The 10,284-nt window shown below is 44.2% G+C and overlaps 1 long non-coding RNA gene across 1 annotated transcript; it reads right to left on the bottom strand.

The window, feature by feature from the left end:
- Positions 1-7,920: 7,920 nt before the first annotated feature.
- LOC149339652 (uncharacterized) lies at positions 7,921-9,244 on the bottom strand. The gene is made up of 2 exons (XR_016283552.1): positions 8,644-9,244; positions 7,921-8,078 (listed from the first exon to the last, which is right to left on the bottom strand). It is a non-coding gene; the product is annotated as an uncharacterized LOC149339652 (long non-coding RNA).
- Between the last annotated feature and the right edge of the window lie 1,040 nt (positions 9,245-10,284).

The following is a 10,284-nucleotide window of genomic DNA, read 5'->3' as shown; positions in this document are numbered from 1 at the left end:
AGTCACCTGCGCGCTAAGCCTCGACGAGGACGAAGCGGTCATGCTCACGAGAGGAGCGCTCGTCTGCGACAGGTCTTCATCTGGTTCGTGACAGTCCCAAAGCGACCCAGGCTTAACACAAAGAGGCCCAGGAATTAACCTTGTCCTTTGCCAGCTGCAGCCATCGTATCCCAAAAACTTCTTGGTCTCATCCGCCCACCTAACTTTCTGCCGCCCCCTGCTACGCTTGCCTATCTTTAAGGACCAGCGGTTGTCTTGCCCATCTTGCCTTCGCATTACATGCCCTGCCAAAACCTATTTCTTTCTCTTTATTTCTACTATAGGATGCCATTAATTCGCGTTTGTTCCCTCACCCATTCCGCCCGCTTCCGGCCTCTTATAACGTTACACCTATATCGTTTTCCTTTTCATAGCTCGCGGCGTTGTCCGTAACTTAAGCTGAACCCTTTTCGTTAGCGCTAAGCACTATAGCACGACTGCGCTCAGATTGATGAGATCGAAACGCGGGCGAGTACCGATGAGGATGACGAGGAGGAGAGAGATCCGAAGCAAAAGCGTGGACTCCGTCTTTCCACGTTTGTGCCCCATAGGTGAGTACCGGTAAGGTATACAGCTATTATATACTTTTCTTTTACGGGATACTGGTATTATCTGAGAGAACCTGCTACCCCATACGCGCTACCCCATTCTTATTATTTTAGTTATTTCACATTACTTTGGTTTTCGGCATATTAACTTTTTGACACACCATTCTGCTCTGCCCGTTGATTGATCATGTTGATTGTTGATTGACTCATTGATAATGATCTTCAATCCATCTCCTGAGTGTCTTAACCAGGCAATGTCATGAGTGAATTACAGATTACGAAGGTATTTTCCATTAACTGCTATCCCCAACTATTTCCAGTACAGACCTCTGAATACCGCCTGTAAACAGGCGGTGAATAGCTTTGACGAGATCGTGTCTTCCTGTCTGACACCTTTCCTTATTAGAATTTTATCACTATGTGATGTCAGTGAACGTTAAGAACCCGAGGTGGTCGAAATTATCCGGATCCCTCCACTACGGCATCCGCAGTCTTGGTCCGGTTCTGAATTTTGATCCATTAACAAGGAAACTTCAGGACACTAATGACAGGTTTTTCTGTGCAGTAGGTGTCCAAAGGGATAGAGCTATAGCTAGAAGCCACAAAATAACGCTTCTTCGCCCTCATCAGTCCGCTCCCGCGTACTTTTGCGGGGACTTCCCTCCTCACCAAAAAACACGCCTTCGGCGCACCAGACGAGTGCTTCTTTTACAGCGTGGCACAGGCCGCCTTTGCACGCTGGAAAGGGGCCCTGCTCCAATGGCTGCCACTACGCGTCGCCAACACCTCTGTAGTAACTTCGACGGACCTGGTATAGACCTCCTCCATGTTTGCAAACAAGCGAGGTGGCGCTGCAGTCGCTGCAGGCTCGCGGTAGGCAAGAGGCCAGGGAGTGGCGTCGAGTTGAGGTGGCGCAGCGCCGGTTTTCAAGGCTTGTAGGCGCGTTTTGAGTTTCTGAGAATCATAGCAATGGTTGATGCTTTCAACTTAGTATTCCTCGAAGTACACAGACTCGCATTGGCCATGTACGGCGTATTTCTCCACAGTGTATATTGTACCTAGGCATTGAATAAAATGATAAGTTTTTGACACTCTGCACCAGCCAGAATGGTTTTACCTCAGGACAGTAGTGAGGTAAGCACTGGCGTTTTTTCGGCAGAGCCGGCGTGCGCTCACAATCTGTTGACACACGTGTCGCGCAGTGCGAAAAGTGGGGACAGCGTCGATCGTGTCCCGATCTCATATGTCTCGCGTAACCGCTGTTTTTAGCCGTCAGATCAGGCACCATGCAGCCAGGCCGACTTCTCCCCTTCTTAAACTGGTCGATTTAGTGAAAAGTTTGAATTCCTGAAATTATATTTTTTCCTAGCCCTGGGTCTTTGGTTTTGTGACGAAAAAATATAGCAAAATATGCAGTAGAAATTCATAAAATTACGGTTTTTTGATCTGTGGTCGTAAAGAATTGTGAGGTAAGGGGGTTTCTGATGGTCCCTGCACGTCGCGAATTCTGCGGGTTTCCGACGACGGAGTACCACAATGGTAGCATCACTACGAAGAGGGATGAGAGGTTTCGTTGATTTCAGTGCCGCATTTCTTTGACCAAAGCGAAAGCGTCTACCACATTTTCAGTGATTGGCATCCCTCCCCCCTTCGTGAATTTGTAAATAATGGAAATAGAATGATTCTATTTGTCGCGAACGGTTCCGGATACGTAGAGAAGTGCAATAAATGTCTCGGTTTTTTTCCTACAGGAGCAGTAGTATGTTAGTTATCTTTATAACAAAAGTTTTCATGTGACTATGCAAGCATAAGTACTAATAATCTAATAAAAAAAGAAGTAATACCGCCATCATAGAGAACAGGGCTTTGGGGACATGCTGGCATAAAAACTTTCCGCACTTTATACTTAATTATTCAAGACCTTGGGTGACTTGACGAGGGTGCTAATTGTAATTACCAAAGAACTGTACCAGGTATAGCTGAAAATAAAACGCATTACTAAAATTACCAGAGCAATTTCATATTTGCACCAAATTTTGTTACATATATCATGCATCAATAAAGAAAAAACTTTTCATTGCCTCATCCCCTGTAAATCTCGCTACGTGCTCTGTTGGTAGCCCGCCTGCGGTTGCTTCTTTCCAAACAGGCTTCGCGATCATGTACTACTTCATGAAGCAACTTATGATACATGCATGATGCAATGAAAAGGATGTGGTTTTTAGCACACTTAAAGTACGCGGTTCGAAGCATGCTGACGTGACCGCGCAAGATTGTCACAACTTACCAGACTGCTTTCTACTAGAATGAAATGATCATGTCGGTCATGTTAAGAAATAGTTTCAAGAATATATGAAATGCCCTAAAACGCGCCATTATATTTTCGTATAACTTCTACACACGTTAAAACATGATGTGCTATCAACAAAATAACGCACTCGTTGATGGTGAATGACCTTGCCGGCGCCCGTGCACACCAGCGCTGGGTGATAAGTACGTGCGCAGCTACATGCTTCTTTTTTTCCTTGCGCCGTTTTAAGCGTACCATGCTGTTGTTCATTTGAATGAGCGCAAAAATTTCCCTGCTATGAAGTACGTTGATTGGCAGCGCCTGTCGACACCCAGACTTCGCGCTCTTACTACCGCGGCCCATTTCCTAATGCGGTATTTATATGCGAGAAACCTATTAAGGCTAATCTAATTTTCCGTTTTATGATACTACGTGGATAAACAACGACACAGCTGGTCAGTACATGCTACTTCTGCAGTGCGTAGCCACGATGCAGCCGCCGGTAGCTGCGGCAGCTGCGGTAGGCACGGGCAGGCGCAACCTGTTTTGCCTACCACGCGAAAGTCGCTACTGACATCAGCGCCACCGCATCTCCGTGACGTCGCGGGGTGAAGGAGGTCTATACGTACATGCTACCTTCAGTGATTCCTGCCCTGCATCTAACCGAGAAAGAGATAGGGAAGTTATCTACTGTGACCCTGGCCGTCCCTGTAGGCATTCCTCCAATAGTGCTTGCTTCGATGAAGATCGAAGCACTTGGATCGATGGCGATGGCGGCGACCTGCTCGCCGGATTGTGAGCAAACTGCCCACCGTGGCAGGTGGCAGACAAATGATTGATTGGCCACGAAATGTTGTTCGGGAAGGGCAACGTAGGTCTCACAATCCCCACCGATGGCAGCACCTGCCATCGCGGGAGGTGGCTGCTTCTGGTATCTGGTGTGCATGCCGTCGTCGCACTCGTCGCTTGACCTCCTCCACCCCGCGACGTCACGGAGATGCGGTGGCGCTGATGGCAGTAGCGACTTTCGCGTGGTAGGCAAAACAGGTTCCCCCTGCCCGTGCCTACCGCAGCTGCCACAGCTACCGGCGGCTGCATCGTGGCTGCGCACTGCAAAAGCAGCATGTACTGACCAGCTGCGTCTCTGTTGGATCCGCGTAGTATCATAAAACGGAAAATTAGATTATCCTTAATAGGTTTCTCGCATATAAATACCGCATTGGGAAATGGGCCGCGGTAGTAAAAGCGTGAAGTCTGGGTGTCGACCGGCGCTGCCAGTCAACGTACTTCATAGCAGGGAAATTGCCGCGCTTGTTCACCTGAACAACAGCATGGTACGCTTAAAATTGCGCAAGGAAAAGAAAAAGCATGTATGTAGCTGCGCACGTATTTATCACCTTGAGCTGATGTGCACGGGCGCCGGCAGGGTCAGTCTCCACCAAGGAGTGCGTTATTTTGTTGATAGCGCAGCATGTTTTAACATGTGTAGAAGCTATACGAACGTATAATGGCGCGTTTTAGGGCATTTAATACATACTTCAAACTATTTCTTACCATGACCGATATAATCATTTGATTCTAGTAGAAAGAAGTCTGGTAAGTTGTGACAATCTTGCGCGGTCACATTAGCATGCTTCGAACAGCGTACGTTAAGTGTGATAAAAGCCATATGCTTTTCATTGCATCATGCATATGTCATAAGCTGCTTCATGAAGTAGCACATGATCGCGAAGCCTGTTTGGAAAGAAGCAACCGCAGGCGGGCTACAACAGAGGTACGTAGCGAGATTGACAGGGGATGAGGCAATGAAAAGTGTTTTTTTTTTATTGATGCATGAGATATGTAACCAAATTTGGTACAAATATGAAATTCCTCTGCTAATTTCAGTAATGCGTTTTATTTTCAGCTATACCTGGTAAATTTCTTGGACAATTATAATTAACACCCCCGTGAAGTCACCCATGAGTCTTGAATACTTAAGTAGAAGGTGCGGAAATTTTTTATGCCAGCATGTTCCTAAAGGCCTATTCTCTATGCTGGCGGTATTACTTCTTTTTTTTAGATTCTCAGTACCTTTCTTATAAAAATAACTAGCACACTACTGCTCCTGTAGGAAAAACATCGAGAGATTTATTGCATTCCTCAACGTCTCTGGAATCGTTCGCAACAAATAGAATCATTCTATTTCTATTCGTTACAAATTTACGAAGGGGTGAGTAATGCCAATCGCAGAAAATATGGTAAATCACAAAACAAACCTTTAAGTTTATTCCCTCGGTTATGGCCTCTTCGCTTTCGCTTTGGTTAAAGAAATGCGCCACTGAAATCAACGAAACCTCTGATTACTTTTCTTCGAGTGATGCTACCATTGTGGTGCTCCGTCGTCGGAAACCCGCAGAATTCGCGACGTGCCAGGACCATCAGAAACCACACTACTTCACAATTTTTGACGACCACAGATCTAAAAACCGTAATTTCATGAATTGCTCCTGAATATTTTGCTATAATTTTTCATAAACAAACAGAAGACCCAGGGCTAGGAAGGAATATAATATCAGGAATCCAAACTTTTCCCTCTAACCAAATCGACAGTTTAAGAAGGGGAGAAGTCGCCCTGGCTAGTGCCTGATCTGACGGCTAAAAACAGCGGTTACGCGAGACAGATGAGATCGGGACACGATCGACGCTGTTCCCACTTTTCTCACTGCGCGACACGTGTGTCATCAGACGGTGAGCGCACGTCGGCTGTGCTGAAAAAACGCCAGTACTTCCCTCACCACTGTCCGGATGTACAATCATTCTTGTTAGTGCAGAGTGTCAAAAACATTACCTTATTCAATGCCTAGGGTAGAAACGAACGGCAGAAACGCTTTCTAGCCATAATACAATACACTGTGGCGAAATACGCCGTACATGGCCAACGCGAGTCCGTGTACTTCGAGGAATACTAAGTTGAAAGCATCAACCATTGTTATGATTCTCAGAAACTCAAAACGCGCCTTCAAGCCTTGAAAACCGGCGCTGCACCACCTCAACTCGACGCCACTCCCTGGCCTCTTGCCTACCGCGAGCCCGCTAGCGACTGCAGCGCCACCTCGCTTGTTTGCAAACATGGAGGAGGTCTTGCGACGCCATCTTTTTGGAACCATTCCTCAGCCTCAACACGGGTCGCCGACGGAATTTCGTCTACTAGGGCTTATAGTAAGGCTTTCTCATTAATAAATGCTCGCATAATATGACAATATATATGTGATATAGGTACTTGTTCATTTATTGCAGGTGGTCGCAAGGTACGGTGAAGACTGATGACGTCCTCCCTTGCAGCCGCAGACTAAACGTTATTCATTGAATCATGACAGTCTGGTCAAGCTTAATCTTATTTCGAGGTTATGGTCCTGCGATGTTGAATTCTGAAAACAACCTCTTGCAGTCTGCGTTTTAAAGTGGAAGTGGCAGGATCTTCAAGCAGGCCTTCCGAAAGATGCAGAAATAGACAGTAACCGTGGATACAATAGCCGCTGCGTGCCAGAAACTAAATTACTGCAACTCCGACTCTAGCAAAATAGAAAACGTCTGGAAAAGCATTAAGTATCGTTTGCACTTTGCGCTTTCAATTATTCCTTGACTTATGCCGTTCAAACGCCGAAGCGCTGAAAAAGTACCAGAAATCCTTTTTCTTGGGTAGTGACAAAATAACGAAGGCAACAAAAGTACAAAGAAGAAACAATTTGAAAACTATAAAACTCAACCCTGTGCACGCAACCGGACATGCCAAGTGGGAAATATAAGGACTGCAGCGCAGGCGTAATGTCCGCGCAGTCTCAGATTTTGGGATCTCAAAAGGAGCCTTACAAAAATTTCTACCCAGTTTTAATTAAATACTTATTGACTCTCGGCAATAAATTGTATTGTGGTTTAATTGAGAGCTTATAGACTTTTTTTGTCGAGTTTCAATTTAAAATTGGCCACCGTATTCCAATTGACTGTTTATTAACTTAACTCAATAGATCCAAATTGAGATTTTATTGACCGGCAATACATATTTAACTGACTCTTTATATACCTGCAGTTCACATTTAATTGCATGTCAATTAACACTGAATTCATATTAAGTTAACATTTAATTGCCAGTTTATTATGAACTCTTTTGTGGTTTAATTGACAGTTTATAGACTTTTTTGTGTTGAGTTTCAATTTAAAATTGGCCACCGTATTCCAATTGGCAGTTTATTAATTTAACTCAATAGATCTAAATAGAGATTTTATTGACTGGCAATACATATTTAACTGACTGTTTATAAACCTGCAGTTCACATTTAATTGCCAGTTTATTACTTGGCATTTTTATTTAATTGACCTGCAGTTCACATTTAACTGACTGTTTATTAAAAGATCTAAATACATCCAGTCGAAAGTTTACTGGTTGTTTATTACCTTGCCACAGTGTTCCGAGCTACATAGTGCATCCGCTATGTGCGTGTGGTGATCTCAAAATCACAACACTGCGATACACTCGCACAAAAGAAAATTGGCGAATTACCCTTCCTGTTGTTTCGAGACCAGATTTTCAGAAATGAGTTCTGTGACATGGCATAGTGTGTTCTCATCTGGTGTGACTCAGCCGGCTGATACCAGCTCTGGTGTGCTTTGGTTTACTGTTTCCTGGTGCGGTTGGTGTAGCATTCCGGGATGATGATGTCAAAGGAAGGGTGAACCATCCAGAAACAAATTTGTTACCTAACATGTCTTCATAGTGATGCTCAATGTTTGGACATACTATCGTGAGCAAAATTAAGAAACCAATGCAAGTGCATGCTGAAACGTGACATATTGCATATGGGCATCGGTCTCGACAACAGGATTGCTTCGTCAGGCGGCGCCCGCATGCAGTTTGGTAAAATTCGGCAAGAACTCACAGGGGTCTCTCAAATTTGAGCACGGTAGTATGTACGTAGCAGCATGCAAATAAGTATTACATGATTCATGTTCTTGAGAAGCACGAAGGGCAAGTATGTATTGAAAGAACAAAAAAAAATGCTCACATTTGCCTAAGAGCAACCTTAGCTTTATTAGTAGACAAAAGCAGCGAATGAGTCGCACTGGAGGCCCCTCGCGTCATAGCGTGCATCTTTTCCGAGAAAGTCGAATATCTTTCATTGCCTTGATGGCAGCTTGAATCCATTTGTGTGTAGCGACAGTGCCTGAAGATTAAGGGAGAAAAATTATATATTTATTATGATATACACTGCTACAATGATCCCATTGCAAAGACAACTAACAAATGCTGCTATTTGCATTAAAGGAGGATGGCTAATGTGACAGCACCCATGAATGCCAACACTGAATCAGATCTCTTAGGCCTCAACACTTAAAATACCGAGCTTCACAGCACATGGCTGCCAAATACCAACAGCCTTATTTCTAAAGCATGACAGCTGAGCATTCATGAAAATTTGTTAACTCCTGGCTAGTTTTTCTGCTCATGCACTGCCCCATTGGTCTCAGAACCTCGCCATTTAAGCTATTTATACTGTCCCTCACATGAGCTACAAACTATGCCCATCAATTAACCTCTTCTACACAAACCTTCACATGATGACATACCTACAGTGAATTGGTCACTAGCTTCCATCCCATACATTTGTTATTACCCTTTGTTTTGTGCTTCCTAATAAACCACTAACAAATCCTGAGTTGCAATTCTCGAATACACTGACGGAGTGAATATATACTTCTGTGCTAAATCCAGCTAAAACCAGTAATCACCTGTGAGTGCATCCATTTTCACTTGCGTGAGTGTCTTCTGTAGAGCCTTTTCCTTGCCTTCCAATATCCTTCTCCTGAGCAGCTGCCAATGAAGCTGCGCTGTACCACTGCTTCTCTTCACCACACAGTTGTGGTGGCCCGCTTCAGAAATACTGCATCCTTCTGGATTCCGTCCAGAGTTTGTACACAGCCTTTTCAATCTCGAAGCAATAAATGAATGCACCTGCAGGAAACAGAACACAGGAATAAAATTTCTATGCTATAGTCACAGCCAGGAATGAGGCGTTAATTGCGGGTTTAACGTCAAAGCGACTCAGGCTTTGAGGAACACCGCAGTGAAGGGCTCCAGAAATTTTGGCCACCTCGGGTTCTTTAATGTGCACATACATCGCAGAGTACACGGGCCTCTAGATTTTGCCTCCATCGACATTACACCGGCGCGGCCAAGATCGAATTGCATTTGTTGATTGCATAGTGTCATATGGTAATATGCTTTCATGCCTGTTGAAGCATGCAAGTCAGAAATCATGTAGTTGTTTAAAATAAACACAAAACTTACACCCTCACAATGATGGTGTCATGCAATAGTAGTAGGTTCCGATGTAAGAAGTGAAAACGGTAATTGTGTACTTTGCCTTTTTATAACGTTAACTGCACAAATCATTTAGGAAAATGATTTCATGCTGATGAAAATCACAGATTAGTGTGTGTAATAGCAAATATTCAAAAATAAAAATAGTATGCAACAGTAGGAGCACTGCCTGTATATCACACAAGAGGCTGGGCTTGCTAAGAGCAATTCTGTAATTCCAGCTTTTCCACATGCCCTTGACACAACACTGAAATGTGCAATACCTAAAAAATTTAAATGTGATAAAGAAGGAAGTGTAACACGCACTGACGACTCACTAGTAGACAGAGGAATAGAAATAGTAATGCAATAACCAGCACTAAAACGCACTAGCCTTCATAACAAAACATGATGCAATTAGTCACATCAAGATGCAGAGCCATGCCAGACAAGCCAGTTTCTTAGAATGGCAAAAGCACCACTACACTCTAGTATTTCCAAAAAGGTGCGCATGTTACAAGCCAAGTGCTTCTTTATTGCTATGCTATTTTTCACTATGACCATTGCTGCTAAGTGCATGAGAAAAAGAGGGTAACATTTCGCATTTTACCTCTTTGTTGTTTGGTTTGCTTTCTTTGTACTTGGCTCCTTTCTATTTCTGAGTATATACAGTGTAACCCATATAATGTGGAAAACTGATAATGTAAATAGTTGTTAGTGCAGCATGCATTCATGTCTTATATCCTATTCTTTTCGAGTTGTTTAGCCATGCCATCAGGTAGCAGTCAGCAGTTTTGCTGTCCGTGGCAGTCCGCTAATTTGCTGTCCGTGGCAGTCCGCAGTAATTTTACTGTCCGTGGCAGACCCCCTTAATACTGTAGAATGGGAACGGCCCGGCACTCCCGTTATCAGCCTCTCCGCCACCCGCAGTGCCAGGCGTTGTCATTCCGGCGCTCTGGTGTTCCGTCATGTGTGCTAATCTTTTTTTACCCACGACTGTACAGCCTTTGTCAAAAGTTTAGAGCCCAGGGGGTTTGCTTCTGGGCTGCATTGTTTTGCTCGTGATGCGA

This window comes from Amblyomma mixtum, chromosome 6 (genome assembly GCF_055824585.1).
Source record: "Amblyomma mixtum isolate Tamu chromosome 6, ASM5582458v1, whole genome shotgun sequence".
NCBI lineage: Eukaryota > Metazoa > Arthropoda > Arachnida > Ixodida > Ixodidae > Amblyomma > Amblyomma mixtum.
Note: the sequence above shows the minus strand (reverse complement) of the source record. Positions and strands in the feature narration are given on the sequence as shown.